Consider the following 16,490-nt stretch of genomic DNA (forward strand, 5'->3'; position numbering starts at 1 on the left):
AGTCTCTGAATGAGCTTGCTGAAGGTGGGTCCCACGGTCGGACAGTCTCTGAATGAGCTTGCTGAAGGTGGGTCACACGGTGGGACAGTCTCTGAATGAGCTTGCTGAAGGTGGGTCCCACGGTGGGACAGTCTCTGAATGAGCTTGCTGAAGGTGGGTCCCACGGTGGGACAGTCTCTGAATGAGCTTGCTGAAGGTGGGACGCGGTGGGACAGTCTCTGAATGAGCTTGCTGAAGGTGGGTCCCACGGTGGGACAGTCTCTGAATGAGCTTGCTGAAGGTGGGTCCCACGGTGGGACAGTCTCTGAATGAGCTTGCTGAAGGTGGGTCCCACGGTGGGACAGTCTCTGAATGAGCTTGCTGAAGGTGGGTCCCACGGTGGGACAGTCTCTGAATGAGCTTGCTGAAGGTGGGTCCCACGGTGGGACAGTCTCTGAATGAGCTTGCTGAAGGTGGGTCACACGGTGGGACAGTCTCTGAATGAGCTTGCTGAAGGTGGGTCCCACGGTGGGACAGTCTCTGAATGATGTTGCTGAAGGTGGGTCCCACGGTGGGACAGTCTCTGAATGAGCTTGCTGAAGGTGGGTCCCACGGTGGGACAGTCTCTGAATGAGCTTGCTGAAGGTGGGTCCCACGGTGGGACAGTCTCTGAATGAGCTTGCTGAAGGTGGGTCCCACGGTGGGACAGTCTCTGAATGAGCTTCCTGAAGGTGGGTACCACGGTGGGACAGTCTCTGAATGAGCTTGCTGAAGGTGGGTCCACGGTGGGACAGTCTCTGAATGAGCTTGCTGAAGGTGGGTCCCACGGTGGGACAGTCTCTGAATGAGCTTGCTGAAGGTGGGTCCCACGGTGGGACAGTCTCTGAATGAGCTTGCTGAAGGTGGGACCCACGGTGGGACAGTCTCTGAATGAGCTTGCTGAAGGTGGGTCCGCGGTGGGACAGTCTCTGAATGAGCTTGCTGAAGGTGGGTCCCACGGTGGGACAGTCTCTGAATGAGCTTGCTGAAGGTGGGTCCCACGGTGGGACAGTCTCTGAATGAGCTTGCTGAAGGTGGGTCCCACGGTGGGACAGTCTCTGAATGAGCTTGCTGAAGGTGGGTCCCACGGTGGGACAGTCTCTGAATGAGCTTGCTGAAGGTGGGTCCCACGGTGGGACAGTCTCTGAATGAGCTTGCTGAAGGTGGGTCCCACGGTGGGACAGTCTCTGAATGAGCTTGCTGAAGGTGGGTCACACGGTGGGACAGTCTCTGAATGAGCTTGCTGAAGGTGGGTCACACGGTGGGACAGTCTCTGAATGAGCTTGCTGAAGGTGGGTCCCACGGTGGGACAGTCTCTGAATGAGCTTGCTGAAGGTGGGTCCCACGGTGGGACAGTCTCTGAATGAGCTTGCTGAAGGTGGGTCACACGGTGGGACAGTCTCTGAATGAGCTTGCTGAAGGTGGGTCACACGGTGGGACAGTCTCTGAATGAGCTTGCTGAAGGTGGGACCCACGGTGGGACAGTCTCTGAATGAGCTTGCTGAAGGTGGGTCCCACGGTGGGACAGTCTCTGAATGAGCTTGCTGAAGGTGGGTCCCACGGTGGGACAGTCTCTGAATGAGCTTGCTGAAGGTGGGTACACGGTGGGACAGTCTCTGAATGAGCTTGCTGAAGGTGGGTCCCACGGTGGGACAGTCTCTGAATGAGCTTGCTGAAGGTGGGTCCCACGGTGGGACAGTCTCTGAATGAGCTTGCTGAAGGTGGGTCACACGGTGGGACAGTCTCTGAATGAGCTTGCTGAAGGTGGGTCACACGGTGGGACAGTCTCTGAATGAGCTTGCTGAAGGTGGGACCACGGTGGGACAGTCTCTGAATGAGCTTGCTGAAGGTGGGTCACACGGTGGGACAGTCTCTGAATGAGCTTGCTGAAGGTGGGTCCCACGGTGGGACAGTCTCTGAATGAGCTTGCTGAAGGTGGGTCCCACGGTGGGACAGTCTCTGAATGAGCTTGCTGAAGGTGGGTCACACGGTGGGACAGTCTCTGAATGAGCTTGCTGAAGGTGGGTACCACGGTGGGACAGTCTCTGAATGAGCTTGCTGAAGGTGGGTACCACGGTGGGACAGTCTCTGAATGAGCTTGCTGAAGGTGGGTCCCACGGTGGGACAGTCTCTGAATGAGCTTGCTGAAGGTGGGTCCCACGGTGGGACAGTCTCTGAATGAGCTTGCTGAAGGTGGGTCCCACGGTGGGACAGTCTCTGAATGAGCTTGCTGAAGGTGGGTCACACGGTGGGACAGTCTCTGAATGAGCTTGCTGAAGGTGGGTCCCACGGTGGGACAGTCTCTGAATGAGCTTGCTGAAGGTGGGTCCCACGGTGGGACAGTCTCTGAATGAGCTTGCTGAAGGTGGGTCCCACGGTGGGACAGTCTCTGAATGAGCTTGCTGAAGGTGGGTCCCACGGTGGGACAGTCTCCGAGTGAGCTTGCTGAAGGTGGGTCCACGGTGGGACAGTCTCTGAATGAGCTTGCTGAAGGTGGGTCCCACGGTGAGACAGTCTCTGAATGAGCTTGCTGAAGGTGGGACACGGTGGGACAGTCTCTGAATGAGCTTGCTGAAGGTGGGTCCCACGGTGGGACAGTCTCTGAATGAGCTTGCTGAAGGTGGGTCCACGGTGGGACAGTCTCTGAATGAGCTTGCTGAAGGTGGGTCACACGGATGGGACAGTCTCTGAATGAGCTTGCTGAAGGTGGGTCCCACGGTGGGACAGTCTCTGAATGAGCTTGCTGAAGGTGGGTCCCACGGTGGGACAGTCTCTGAATGAGCTTGCTGAAGGTGGGTCCACGGTAGGGACAGTCTCTGAATGAGCTTGCTGAAGGTGGGTCCCACGGTGGGACAGTCTCTGAATGAGCTTGCTGAAGGTGGGACACGGTGGGACAGTCTCTGAATGAGCTTGCTGAAGGTGGGTCCCACGGTGGGACAGTCTCTGAATGAGCTTGCTGAAGGTGGGTCCCACGGTGGGACAGTCTCTGAATGAGCTTGCTGAAGGTGGGACCCACGGTGGGACAGTCTCTGAATGAGCTTGCTGAAGGTGGGACACACGGTGGGACAGTCTCTGAATGAGCTTGCTGAAGGTGGGTCCCACGGTGGGACAGTCTCTGAATGAGCTTGCTGAAGGTGGGTAACACGGTGGGACAGTCTCTGAATGAGCTTGCTGAAGGTGGGTCCCACGGTGGGACAGTCTCTGAATGATGTTGCTGAAGGTGGGTCCCACGGTGGGACAGTCTCTGAGTGAGCTTGCTGAAGGTGGGTCACACGGTGGGACAGTCTCTGAATGAGCTTGCTGAAGGTGGGACCCACGGTGGGACAGTCTCTGAATGAGCTTGCTGAAGGTGGGTCCCACGGTGGGACAGTCTCTGAATGAGCTTGCTGAAGGTGGGTCCACGGTGGGACAGTCTCTGAATGAGCTTGCTGAAGGTGGGTCCCACGGTGGGACAGTCTCTGAATGAGCTTGCTGAAGGTGGGTCCCACGGTGGGACAGTCTCTGAATGAGCATCCTGAAGGTGGGTCCCACGGTGAGACAGTCTCTGAATGAGCTTGCTGAAGGTGGGTCCCACGGTGGGACAGTCTCTGAATGAGCTTGCTGAAGGTGGGTCCCACGGTGGGACAGTCTCTGAATGATGTTGCTGAAGGTGGGTCCCACGGTGGGACAGTCTCTGAATGATGTTGCTGAAGGTGGGTCACGGTGAGACAGTCTCTGAATGAGCTTGCTGAAGGTGGGTCCCACGGTGGGACAGTCTCTGAATGAGCTTGCTGAAGGTGGGTCCCACGGTCGGACAGTCTCTGAATGAGCTTGCTGAAGGTGGGTCCCACGTTGGGACAGTCTCTGACTGAGCTTGCTGAAGGTGGGTCCCACGGTGGGACAGTCTCCGAGTGAGCTTGCTGATGGTGGGACACGGTGGGACAGTCTCTGAATGAGCTTGCTGAAGGTGGGTCCCACGGTGGGACAGTCTCTGAATGATGTTGCTGAAGGTGGGTCACGGTGAGACAGTCTCTGAATGAGCTTGCTGAAGGTGGGTCACGGTGAGACAGTCTCTGAATGAGCTTGCTGAAGGTGGGTCCCACGGTGGGACAGTCTCCGAGTGAGCTTGCTGAAGGTGGGTCCCACGGTGGGACAGTCTCTGAATGAGCTTGCTGAAGGTAGGTCCCACGGTGGGACAGTCTCTGAATGAGCTTGCTGATGGTGGGACATGGTGGGACAGTCTCTGAATGAGCTTGCTGAAGGTGGGTCCCACGGTGGGACAGTCTCTGAATGAGCTTGCTGAAGGTGGGTCCCACGGTGGGACAGTCTCTGAATTAGTTTGCTGAAGGTGGGACCCACGGTGGGACAGTCTCTGAATGAGCTTGCTGAAGGTGGGTCCCACGGTGGGACAGTCTCTGAATGAGCTTGCTGAAGGTGGGTCCCACGGTGGGACAGTGTCTGAATGAGCTTCCTGAAGGTGGGTCACAGGGTGGGACAGTCTTTGAATGAGCTTGCTGAAGGTGGGTCCCACGGTGAGACAGTCTCTGAATGAGCTTGCTGAAGGTGGGTCCCACGGTGGGACAGTCTCTGAATGAGCTTGCTGAAGGTGGGTCCCACGGTGGGACAGTCTCTGAATGAGCTTGCTGAAGGTGAGTCCCACGGTGGGACAGTCTCTGAATGAGCTTGCTGAAGGTGGGACACGGTGGGACAGTCTCTGAATGAGCTTGCTGAAGGTAGGTCACAGGGTGGGACAGTCTCTGAATGAGCTTGCTGAAGGAGGGTCCCACGGTGGGACAGTCTCTGAATGAACTTGCTGAAGGTGGGTCACATGGTGGGACAGTCTCTGAATGAGCTTGCTGAAGGTGAACACGGTGGGACAGTCTCTGAATGAGCTTGCTGAAGGTGGGTCCCACGGTGGGACAGTCTCTGAATGATGTTGCTGAAGGTGGGTCACACGGTGGGACAGTCTCCGAGTGAGCTTGGTGAAGGTGGGTCCCACGGTGGGACAGTCTCTGAATGAGCTTGCTGAAGGTGGGTCCCACGGTGGGACAGTCTCTGAATGAGCTTGCTGAAGGTGGGTCCCACGGTGGGACAGTCTCTGAATGATGTTGCTGAAGGTGGGTCCCACGGTGGGACAGTCTCTGAATGATGTTGCTGAAGGTGGGTCACGGTGAGACAGTCTCTGAATGAGCTTGCTGAAGGTGGGTCCCACGGTGGGACAGTCTCTGAATGAGCTTGCTGAAGGTGGGTCCAACGGTCGGACAGTCTCTGAATGAGCTTGCTGAAGGTGGGTCCCACGTTGGGACAGTCTCTGACTGAGCTTGCTGAAGGTGGGACCCACGGTGGGACAGTCTCTGAATGATGCTTGCTGAAGGTGGGTCCCACGGTGGGACAGTCTCTGAATGAGCTTGCTGAAGGTGGGTCACGGTGAGACAGTCTCTGAATGAGCTTGCTGAGGTGGGTCCCACGGTGGGACAGTCTCCGAGTGAGCTTGCTGATGGTGGGACACGGTGGGACAGTCTCTGAATGAGCTTGCTGAAGGTGGGTCCCACGGTGGGACAGTCTCTGAATGAGCTTGCTGAAGGTGGGTCCCACGGTGGGACAGTCTCTGAATGAGTTTGCTGAAGGTGGGACCCACGGTGGGACAGTCTCTGAATGAGCTTGCTGAAGGTGGGACGCGGTGGGACAGTCTCTGAATGAGCTTCCTGAAGGTGGGACCCACGGTGGGACAGTCTCTGAATGAGCTTGCTGAAGGTGGGTCCCACGGTGGGACAGTCTCTGAATGAGCTTGCTGAAGGTGGGTCCCACGGTGGGACAGTCTCTGAATGAGCTTGCTGAAGGTGGGTCCCACGGTGAGACAGTCTCTGAATGAGCTTGCTGAAGGTGGGTCCCACGGTGGGACAGTCTCTGAATGAGCTTGCTGAAGGTGGGACACGGTGGGACAGTCTCTGAATGAGCTTGCTGAAGGTGGGTCCCACGGTGGGACAGTCTCTGAATGAGCTTGCTGAAGGTGAGTCCCACGGTGGGACAGTCTCTGAATGAGCTTGCTGAAGGTGGGACACGGTGGGACAGTCTCTGAATGAGCTTGCTGAAGGTGGGACACGGTGGGACAGTCTCTGAATGAGCTTGCTGAAGGTGGGTCCCACGGTGGGACAGTCTCTGAATGAACTTGCTGAAGGTGGGTCACATGGTGGGACAGTCTCTGAATGAGCTTGCTGAAGGTGACACGGTGGGACAGCCTCTGAATGAGCTTGCTGAAGGTGGGTCCCACGGTGGGACAGTCTCTGAATGATGTTGCTGAAGGTGGGTCACACGGTGGGACAGTCTCCGAGTGAGCTTGGTGAAGGTGGGTCCCACGGTGGGACAGTCTCTGAATGAGCTTGCTGAAGGTGGGTCCCACGGTGGGACAGTCTCTGAATGAGCTTGCTGAAGGTAGGTCACAGGGTGGGACAGTCTCTGAATGAGCTTGCTGAAGGTGGGTCCCACGGTGGGACAGTCTCTGAATGATGTTGCTGAAGGTGGGACACGGTGGGACAGTCTCTGAATGAGCTTGCTGAAGGTGGGTCCCACGGTGGGACAGTCTCTGAATGAGCTTGCTGAAGGTGGGTCACACGGTGGGACAGTCTCTGAATGAGCTTGCTGAAGGTGGGTCCCACGGTGGGACAGTCTCTGAGTGAGCTTGCTGAAGGTGGGTCCCACGGTGGGACAGTCTCTGAATGAGCTTGCTGAAGGTGGGTCCCACGGTGGGACAGTCTCTGAATGAGCTTGCTGAAGGTGGGTCCCACGGTGAGACAGTCTCTGAATGAGCTTGCTGAAGGTGGGTCCCACGGTGGGACAGTCTCTGAATGAGCTTGCTGAAGGTGGGTTCCACGGTGGGACAGTCTCTGAATGAGCTTGCTGAAGGTGGGACCCACGGTGGGACAGTCTCTGAATGAGCTTGCTGAAGGTGGGTCACACGGTGGGACAGTCTCTGAATGAGCTTGCTGAAGGTGGGTCCCACGGTGGGACAGTCTCTGAATGAGCTTGCTGAAGGTGGGACACGGTGGGACAGTCTCTGAATGAGCTTGCTGAAGGTGGGTCCCACGGTGGGACAGTCTCTGAATGAGCTTGCTGAAGGTGGGACCCACGGTGGGACAGTCTCTGAATGAGCTTGCTGAAGGTGGGTCACAGGGTGGGACAGTCTCTGAATGAGCTTGCTGAAGGTGGGTCCCACGGTGGGACAGTCTCTGAATGATGTTGCTGAAGGTGGGACACGGTGGGACAGTCTCTGAATGAGCTTCCTGAAGGTAGGTCCCATGGTGGGACAGTCTCCGACTGAGCTTGCTGAAGGTGGGTCACACGGTGGGACAGTCTCCGAGTGAGCTTGGTGAAGGTGGGTCACACGGTGGGACAGTCTCTGAATGAGCTTGCTGAAGGTGGGACGCGGTGGGACAGTCTCTGAATGAGCTTGCTGAAGGTGGGTCCCACGGTGGGACAGTCTCTGAATGAGCTTGCTGAAGGTGGGACCCACGGTGGGACAGTCTCTGAATGAGCTTGCTGAAGGTGGGACCCACGGTGGGACAGTCTCTGAATGAGCTTGCTGAAGGTGGGTCACACGTATGTGGCCTGCCCCTCAAGAGCCAGCTGACTATCTTTAATCAAACTATGTTTTTCTAAATAATCATAAATCCTATCTCTCAGAATCCGCTTTCCAATATTTTGCTGCCACAGACGTAGACTGAACTGGTCTTGTAATTACCAGGGATTCCTTTCCCTTTCTTGAACAGGGGAACAACATTTCGCCTCCCTCCAATCAATCCTGTACGACACCAGTGGAGAGTGAGGACACAAGATCATCGCACGCGTAGCACTCTCCTCCCTGCTTTTCCCGTAGTAACCTTGGGTATAGCCCGTCTGGCCCAGGGGACATCTATCCTGATGCTTTTCAAAATTTCCAGCACATCCTCCTTTTTTAAAAAAAATAATTTTTATTGAAAAATTTTGTATTTACATAACAACAACGAACTGCAATAAATACCAACAATAACAATAATGATAACAGTCATAAACATTCGCCCTCCTCATGACAGCAAAACAAATATACCAACTTAAAATACACTATATCAGTTAAATAACCATAGAAAAAATAGAACAATAATAAGAACACCCTCCTCCCCCCCCCCCCCCCCCCCCCAACCCGGGTTGCTGCTGCTATTGACCAATCTTTGAGCCAGAAAGTCCAGAAAAGGCTGACACCGTTTATAGAACCCTTGTACTGATCCTCTCAGGGCAAATTTGACCCTCTCCAATTTTGTCACTGATCCAGGTCTCCACACTTGGGGGCCTCGCATCTTTCCACTGCATCAAGATCCTCCGCCAGGCTACTAGGGACGCAAAGGCCAGGACACCGGCCTCTTTCGCCTCCTGCACTCCCGGCTCTACCGCAACTCCAAAAATCGCGAGTCCCCAACTTGGTTTGACCCTGGATCCAACCACCCTCGACACCGTCCCCGCCACCCCCTTCCAGAATTCTTCCAGTGCTGGGCATGCCCAGAACATATGGGCGTGGTTCGCTGGACTCCCCGAACACCTGGTGCACCTGTCTTCACCCCCAAAGAACCTACTCATCCTAGTCCCGGACATGTGGGCCCGGTGCAGCACCTTAAATTGGATGAGACTAAGCCGCGCACATGAGGAGGAAGAGTTAACTCTCTCCAAGGCATCCGCCCAAGTCCCATCCTCTATCTGCTCCCCTACTTCCCTCTCCCATTTAGCCTTCAGCTCCTCCACTGACGACTCCTCCACCTCCTGCATTACCTTATAAATGTCAGACACCTTCCCCTCTCCGACCCACACCCCCGAAAGCACTCTGTCCATCGTCCCCCGCGACGGCAGCAGAGGGAATCCCTCTACCTGTCGCCTAGCAAACGCCTTTACCTGCAAGTATCTGAACATGTTCCCTTGGGGAAGCCCAAATTTATCTTCCAGTTCCCCCAGGCCCGCAAACCTCCCGCCAATAAACAGGTCCCTCAATTTACTGATGCCCACCCTATTCCACCCCCTAAATCAGTGTTCCCCGGGATGAACCGATGATTTCCACTAATGGGGCCTCCATCAAGCCCCCTGTTTCCCCCCTATGCCGTCTCCACTGTCCCCAGATTCTTAGGGTCGCCGCCACCACCGGGCTTGTGGTAAACCTCTTAGGGGAGAGCGGCAACGGCGCCGTTGCCATGGCACCCAGGCTCGTACCTCTACATGACGCCATCTCCATTCTTTTCCACGCCGCCCCCCTCCCCTCCATCACCCATTTACGCACCATTGACACATTGGCCGCTCCAATAGTACCCCAAAAGGTTGGGTAGTGCCAGCCCGCCTCTATCCCTTCCTCGCTCCAGGAACACCCTCTTCACTCTCGGAGTCCCATGTGCCCACACAAAGCGCAAAATACTGCTAGTCACTCTCCTAAAGAAGGCCCTGGGGATAAAGATGGGCAGGCACTGAAAGAGGAACAAGAACCTCGGCAGCACCGTCATTTTGACAGACTGCACCCTCCCCGCCAACGACAATGGCAGCATGTCCCACCTCTTGAACACCTTCTCCATCTGATCTACAAGTCTGGTGAAATTATGTTTGTGAAGAGTCCCCCAGTCCCTGGCCACCTGCACCCCCAGGTACCTAAAGCTCTCCCCTACCCGCCTAAGCGGGAGCCTACCAATTCCTTCCTCCTGGTCTCCAGGGTGCACCACAAGCACCTCACTCTTGCCTAAATTTAGTTTATAGCCTGAAAAGGTCCCAAACTCAGCTAGCAGCTCCATCACCCCCGGCATCCCTCCCACCGGGTCCGCCACATACAGTAACAGGTCATCGGCATACAACGACACCCTATGTTCCTCCCCACCCCGCACCAAACCCCTCCACCTTCCTGAATCCCTCAACGCCATCGTCAACGGCTCAATTGCCAATGCAAACAACAAGGGGGACAGGGGGCAACCCTGCCTGGTCCCTCAATAAAGCCGGAAGTACTCTGACCTCCTCCCATTCGTGGCCACGCACGCCATCGGGGCCTCATATAGCAGCCTTACCCATCTAATGAACCCTTCACCAAATCCAAACCTCCCCAACACCTCCCATAAGTACCCCCACTCCACTCTATCGAAGGCCTTCTCCACATCTAGCGCCACCACTATCTCTGCCTCCCCCTCAATCGCCGGCATCATGATGACATTCAACAGCCTCCGCACATTCGTGTTCAGCTGCCTTCCCTTAACAAAACCTGTCTGGTCCTCGTGTACAACCCCTGGCACACAGTCCTCTATCCTGGTGGCCAGGATTTTTGCCAGCACCTTGGCATCCACATTGAGGAGAGATATGGGCCTGTATGAACCACACTGCTGGGGGTCCTTGTCCCTCTTTAAGATTATAGAAATCAGCGCCCGCGACATCGTCGGGGGCAAAGTCCCCCCTTCCCACGCTTCATTAAGTGTCCGCACCAGCAGGGGGCCCACTAGGTCCACAAACTTTTTATAAAACTCCACCGGGAACCCATCCGGCCCCGGTGCCTTCCCTGACTGCATCTGCCCGATCCCCTTAACCAGCTCCTCCAGCTCAATCGGCACCCCAAACCCCTCCACCTGCTCCTCCTGCACCTTCGGGAAAGAAAGCCCGTCGAGAAAACTCTCCATTCCCCTCCTCTCCAACATTGGCTCCGACCGGTACAGTTCCCCGTAAAAGTCCTTGAAGACTTCATTCACCTCTACCCCCTTCCGCACCACATTCCCACTCTTGTCTCTCACTCCAGCAATTTCCCTAGCCGCATCCCGCTTGCGGAGCTGATGAGCCAGCATCCTACTCGCCTTTTCACCATGTTCGTACACTGCCCCTTGTGCCTTCCTCCACTGTGCCTCCGCCTTTCTAGTGGTCAACAAATCAAATTTAGCCTGCAGGCTGCGCCTCTCCCCCAACAGTCCCTCCTCTGGTGCCTCTGCATATCTCCTGTCCACCTCCAGCATCTTTCCCACCAATCTATCCCTCTCACTCCTCTCGCTCCTCTCCTTGTGTGCCCGGATGGATATCAGCTCCCCACGAATCACTGCCTTCAGGGCTTCCCAGACCATCCCCACGCAGACATTCCCGTATCATTCACCCCGAGGTACCCCTCAATACTTGCCCGGACCCTCCTACACACCTCCTCCTCCGCCAACAACCCCACATCCAACCGCCACAACGGGCGCTGGTCCCGCACCTCCCCCATCTCCAACTCTATCCAATGCGGAGCGTGGTCGGAGATTGCAATGGCCGAATACTCGGCCTCCTCCACTCTCGGAATCAGTCCCCTACTCACCACGAAGACGTCTATCTGAGAATAAACCCTATGTACATGGGAGAAGAAAGAGTACTCCCGTGCCCTCGGCCTCACAAACCTCCATGGATCCACCCCTCCCATCTGGTCCATAAACCCCCTCAGCACCTTGGCCGCCGCCGGCCTCCTACCCGTCCTTGAACTGGACCGATCCAGTGAAGGATCCAACACCGTTTTGAAGTCCCCCCCCATAATCAGACCTCCCGCCTCTAGATCCGGGACTCGTCCCAACATACGCCTCATAAAGCCCGCATCGTCCCAATTTGGGGCATACACACTAGCCAGTACCACCTTCTCTCCTTGTAGCCTGCCCCTAACCATAACATACCTACCCCCCTTATCCGCCACCACCTCAGATGCCTCAAACGACACATTTTTCCCCACCAGAATCGTCACTCCCCGGTTCTTCACATCCAACCCAGAGTGGAAAACCTGCCCCACCCATCCCTTCCTCAGGCGGACCTGGTCTGCCACCTTCAGGTGGGTCTCCTGAAGCATTGCCACATCTGCATTTAGCCCCCTCAAATGAGCAAGTACCCTAGACCGCTTCACCGGCCCATTCAGTCCTCTCGCATTCCAGGTGACCAACCGGATCAGAGGGCATCCCGCCCCCCTCCCCCGTTGACTAGCCATAGCCCGTCGACTGCCCGCCCCAGGCCAGCACCCCCCGCCCGACCCAGTCCCCACGGCGACAACACCTCACCTCTGTCCCCCCGGCCCACACCCTTCTGACGCAGCTCCCAAATACCAGCCCCACTCCATACCCCCAACCCGACATAGAATACAACAAACCCCCCAACCCCCCCGCATAATACAAAACTCAAACAATGCCCCCCAACAGAAAACAGAACAACACCCCAATAAATAACCATATCAAAATTACAAAAGTACAGAAAAAACACAGCAACAGCAGAAACCAGCAATAAAGCATTACCACTGACCCCGCAACCCCCAACCCCTAGTTCGAGTCCAGTTTCTCCGTCCGCACGAAGGCCCACGCCTCCTCCGGGCAATCAAAATAGTAATGCCGCTCCAAATAAGTTACCCACAAGCGCGCAGGCTGCAACATTCCAAACTTTATTTTCTTCTTATAGAGCACCTCCTTCGTCCGATTAAACCTGGACTGCCGCTTAGCCACCTCCGCACTCCAATCCTGGTAGATCCGCACTACCCCATTCTCCCAATTGCTGCTCTTCACCTTCTTGGCCCAGCGCAGCACACACTCCCGATCACTGAACCGGTGGAACCTCACCAGCACCGCACGCGGGAGTTCATTCTCCTTAGGCCTCCTGGCCAATACTCTGTGGGCTCCCTCCAGCTCCAGGGGCAGATGGAAAGATCCTGCCCCCACTAGCGAGTTCAGCATCGTGGCTACATAGGTTGTCAGATCCGACCCCTCCAGCCCCTCCACAAAGCCCAAGATCCTCAGATTCTTTCCGCCTCATGCGGTGATCAAGCTCCTCGAAGCGGTCTTGCCACTTCTTATGGAGTGCCTCGTGTCCCTCCACCTTACTCACGAGGACCATGGCCTCCTCCTCTCGTTCAGCGGCCTGCTCCTGCAGCGCCTGGATGGCAGCACCCTGGGTCGTCTGAATCTCCAAAAGCTTTTTATTCGTTTCCTGCAGAGAGCTCAGCACCTCAGCATTAAAATCTTCAAAACAGCGCAGGAGAGCAGCTTGCTGCTCCTGCGCCCACAACCTCCACTCCTCTGGTGCTCCGCCGGCCGCCATTTTGGAATCCTTCCCCCCTTTTTTCTGGGGAGCTGCTGCTGTTTTTTCCCGCTTTCCACTCCGAGTTCGAGGTATTAAATGTGGAGAAAGTTGATCATCACACCTTCTCCCACCGGGAGACGTCAAAAAAATTCCGTTTTGGGCTCTAAAAAGAGCCGAACAGCAGGGCAGCAGGGTAGCATGGTGGTTAGCATAAATGCTTCACAGCTCCAGGGTCCCAGGTTCGATTCCCGGCTGGGTCACTGTCTGTGTGGAGTCTGCATGTCCTCCCCCTGTGTGCGTGGGTTTCCTCCGGGTGCTCCGGTTTCCTCCCACAGTCCAAAGATGTGCGGGTTAGGTGGATTGGCCATGCTAAATTGCCCGTAGTGTCCTAATTAAAGTAAGGTTAAGGGGGGGGTTGTTGGGTTACGGGTATAGGGTGGATATGTTGACTTGAGTAGGGTGATCATGGCTCGGCACAACATTGAGGGCCGAAGGGCCTGTTCTGTGCTGTACTGTTCTATGTTCTATGTTTGAATCAGGAGCTCCCAAATGTGCGGCTTCCTACGTCATCACCGCCACCGGAAGTCCCACATCCTCCTTCTTAATATCAACCTGTTTGAATCTATTAACCTGGTTCGCACTGTTCTCATGAGCAACAAGGTCCCTCTCTCCAGTGAATACTGAAGTAAAATATTCATTTAGGGCCTCCGCCATCTCCTCAGACTCTAGGCACAAGTCCCCTCCACTATCCCTGATTGGCCCAACTCTCATTCTGATCAAGAAAAACACCTTAGGGTTTTCCCCAATTCTTCCCACCAGGGCTTTCTCATGCCCCCTTCTAGCTCTCCTCAGTCCATTTTTGAGTTCCTTCCTGTCTAATAGCAGTATAATTTCCCCTTCCCCAATTAAATACCTTCCCATACTGTCTGTTCCTATCCCTCTCTAATCTCACCGTGTTTGCGTGGGTTTCGCCCCACAGCCCAAAGATGTGCAGGGTAGGTGGATTGGTCATGCAAAATTGCCCCTTAATTGGAAAAATTAATTGGGTACTCTAAATTTATAAAAAAACAAAAAAATAAAAGAATAATTTTGCTTTCCCTTAGTGGAAAGCATGCCAAAATCCAGACCAGGTTTTCCAAATGATACTTTTAAGCAAATCTTCTGCTCCACTTTTAAGAGCAAATCCAGTCCAGGATTTACAACTCCTTTAGGATTTTTTTTGTCTTAGCTGCTGCACAAACTGCTCACAATCATTTTAACTCTTGATTCCCAGACTGTATTAAAATGGAATCAGACATTTGATTTACCTTTGAAGGCTGCTATCCCACCTTAGATCTGGTTACTGCAATTACCTTCACAACTTTGTTTACTCTTCCTTGAATTCTTCTGAATAATACGTTGGTCTCTGTTCACTTTACTCCAGTTGGCTTAAACATTATTCCTGTCCCAATTCCCTGGTTATCTGGACAGTAACTTGTACTTTAGGAAGCCTGCCTCTTTGCAGTTCCCATCCTGTCCAGTCTTTCTTCTGGCAGAGTTGAGAGATGTTCACTCTCCGAGGTCCTGTCTCTGACTGCCAACAAATTCAGCTTAAACTAAAACTTAAAAGCTTTATTTTTTTCTTGCAAGGGCCTCCAGTTGCTAAGCAATCCCTTACTTTTATTTACTCTTCACGCCGTAAACCTAGAATCACAGTTGGAATTGAAACCAACCCCCACACATACTAATATCTTTGTCCAGCATGAATCCAACTAAAGGTTTTACCCTTCCAGGAAAAATTAAACTAAGCTCACTTAAAACTATACCTTATTTCTAATGTTTACCAATACAAATATAAATCCCTGAAAACTAACTTTTTTTTCCTAACACAATATTCAAGCAATATGGTTGTAGACCATATCAGGGCACAGAAATGTACGAGCTGAAGGTAAATGATTCAGTTCTATAGGAAAATGTTCACAGCGGAGCTGAACTGAAAGATTTGAAGAACAAGCTGCCAATTGAGTGTATACCAGTGAAAACCCATGATAAACTAGTCTTCAATTAACCAATGAAGATCGAAGCTTACAAATTTCAGAAATGATACAAGGAGGAAGGAAAGAATGACCCACGGATTCACAGTCGGCAACTCAGTGTGGGGCCAGCTGTACAGCGCAACCGCAGCAATATATGGTCAACTAGTAAAGCCGCTACTTCACAGCAATCGGCCTGTTGGGGAGGAGGGACCTCATCAGCAATACTGAGTACAGAACTACATTCAATCCCAGAGCCATGTGTTCTCAACAATTGCAATGGAACAACAACAAGTCACGAATATAACAAGTGCCATGGGAACCACACTCTTGAACAAGGAAAATCACCAGACATACAGTCAATGTTTAACGCGTGCATGGACCATTAATAGGCCTGAATGATTTAGTGTACAATGCATGTGCAGTGACTGACCAGTAGAACAAACAGTTGTTAATGCATGAGAACAGTGGGTGTTCTCTGTAACTTGGGTAACTCACAGTCACACAGGATCGTGCATTTAAATGTATCTTTTGTTCTCATTAAGAAGGGTGGGGGGATTGTTGGATTTTTTTATTCAATATGAAAAGGGGGATTGCTGTATTTTGAAATTACAGCCTTCATCCAGTCATAGTCCAAAAGTGCTGAATTCCGGAGGTGAGGTTACAGTGACTGCCCTTGACATGAGGGCAGCATTTGACCAAATATGGTAGCAAGGAGCCCCAGTAAAATTTAAAACAATGGGAATCAGGGGAAAGCCTCTCCACTGGTTAGAGTCATACCTAGCACAAAGGAAGATAGTTGCGTTTGTTGGTGTTCAATCATTTCAGTTCCTCAGAGTAGTGTCCTGTATCCAATCATCTTCAGCTACTTCGTCAATACCCTTCCCTTCATCATAAGGTCAGAAGTGGAGATGTTGGCCAAAGATTGCAAAGAATGTTCAGTACCATTTGCAACTTGTCAGATACTGAAGCAGTCTGTGCCCATATGCAACAAGGCCCAGACAACTAACTGGAGGAACAGGCCCAACGAATATCCCTGCCCTCAATGCTAAGGGTAGTCTCGCACATTAATGCAAAAGACAAGGGTGAAGTGTTGGTGACCATATTCAGCCAGAACTGCTGAGTAGATGATCCACCTTGATCTCCAATCCAGCCAATTTCCATTCCATCGGTCTTTAATTATTTATTGTTTCATTGGATGTGGTCGTCACTGGCTAATCCAGTATTTGTTGCCCATCCCTAAATGTCTTTCGGAAGATGATAAGTGAGCCGCCCTCTTGAATCGCTCCAGTCCATATGATAAAGGTACAGTCATATCGCTGCCCCTAAGTCTACTCCTAATTATCAGTGTTGTGGGATATTTCAGTCACCATACAGAGTCTGGAGAGAGTAGAGTCAAGCTGACTTAATTCAAGCATGCATGCAAGGGAT

Source organism: Scyliorhinus canicula, chromosome 6 (assembly GCF_902713615.1).
Source record: "Scyliorhinus canicula chromosome 6, sScyCan1.1, whole genome shotgun sequence".
Classification (NCBI taxonomy): Eukaryota; Metazoa; Chordata; class Chondrichthyes; order Carcharhiniformes; family Scyliorhinidae; genus Scyliorhinus; species Scyliorhinus canicula.